Source organism: Triticum urartu, chromosome 7A (assembly GCF_056163025.1).
Source record: "Triticum urartu cultivar PI428250 chromosome 7A, HENAU_Tu73, whole genome shotgun sequence".
Classification (NCBI taxonomy): Eukaryota; Viridiplantae; Streptophyta; class Magnoliopsida; order Poales; family Poaceae; genus Triticum; species Triticum urartu.
Window position 1 is genome coordinate 444,020,658 of NC_141879.1, and position 1,940 is coordinate 444,022,597.

Here is a 1,940-nt window from a genome sequence, read left to right on the forward strand (position 1 = left end):
ATATGAAAAAGGCCCAAGCTTGGGGATGCTATGTTTGATGAGAGTGACATGTTTGAGAATGTATTTGCTGCAATTAATGTTTGTCCCAAGCTTGGGGATGCTATGTTTTATGAAGATGATATGTTTAACCTCCCAAGTTTTGATATGCAAATTCATTATGATGATAGCATGCCTCCTATTTATGATAGTTATATTGAAAGTGGGTTTGGAAGAGTGTCAACTTTAGGAAGTAATGATCCCACTATTTTGGAGGGTGTTGAATCTTATTGTGACAACTATGAAAGTGGATCTGGAGAGTTCATGACTTTATTTAGTAATGATTCCAATATCTTGGAAGAGGTTTCAATTGATTATGATGAGAACAAAGTTGTTACTTACGATGATTATTGTGATGACACGTATGCTATAAAAAGTAGTGATGATTATATTTATAAAAACTTGTCATGATTATGATTACCCTCTTTCTGAACATTACTCTTTTAATGTGGAAACAATTTATAGTATTCGAGTTTCTTATGATACTCCCACTATTCCGAATGAAAAGAATTTTGCTTATGTGGAGAGTAGTAAATTTTCTATGCTTGTAGATCATGAAAAGAATGCTTTATGTGATGGTTATATTGTTGAATTTATTCATGATGATACTGAATATTACTATGAGGGAGGAATATATGCTTGTAGGAGTTGCAATAATATCGAGTTTCCTCTCTATGTGTTGAAAATCTTGAAGTTATCCTTGTTTCACCTTCCTATGCAAGTTGATTCTTGTTCCCACAAGTTGTTTGCCCACAAAATCCCTATGCATAGGAAGTGGGTTAGACTTAAATGTTCTATTCATATTCTTCATGATGCTCTCTTTATATTTCAATTCTTATCTTTTATGTGAGCATCATTGAAATCACCATGCCTAGCTAGGGGCGTTAAACGACAACGCATGTTGGGAGGCAACCAAATTTTAATTTTGTTCCTTGCTTTTTGTTCCTGTTTAGTAATAAATAATTCATCTAGCCTATGTTATGATTGAGTTTTTATGTTTTAATTAGTGGTTGTGCCAAGTAGAATCTTTGGGAAGACTTGGGGGAAAGTCTTTGTGATCTTTCTATAAAAAACAGAAACTTTAGCGCTCACGATATTTTCTGCTACGTTTTACTGGAGAGTGCTACTTAGTTGATTCTTTTTGAAGATAATTAATAGATAAATTCCTCACGTCCAGCAATTTATTTTAGAATTCTTGGGGTTCAAGAAGTATACGTTTGATCCAGATTACTACAGGTTGTTCTGTTTTTGACCGATTCTGTTTTCTATGTGTTGTCTGCCTATTTTGATGAATCTATGAGTAGTATCGGAGAGTATGAACCATACATGAGTTGTAATACAGTATATATTACACCAATATGAATTTATAATGAGTTCACAACAGTACCTAAGTGGTGATTTATTTTCTTATACTAACGGAGCTTACGAGTTTTCTGTTAAGTTTTGTGTTGTGAAGTTTTCAAGTTTTGGGTAAAGATTCGATGGACTATGGAATAAGGAATGGCAAGAGCCTAAGCTTGGGGATGCCCAAGGCACCCCAAGGTAATATTCAAGGACAACCAAGAGTCTATTCTTGGGGATGCCCCGGAAGGCATCCCCTCTTTCGTCTTCGTTCATCGGTAACTTTACTTGGAGCTATATTTTTATTCACCACATGATATGTGTTTTGCTTGGAGCGTCATTTTATTTTCTTCTATTTCGCTTGATGTTTGAATAAAATACCAAGATCTGAAATTATTAAATGTTAGAGACTCTTCACATAGTTGCATAATTATTCGACTAGTCATTGATCTTCACTTATATCTTTTGGAGTAGTTTGTCATTTGCTCTAGTGCTTCACTTATATCTTTTTAGAGCACGATGGTAGTTTTATTTTGAAGAAATAGATGAACTCTCATGCTTCA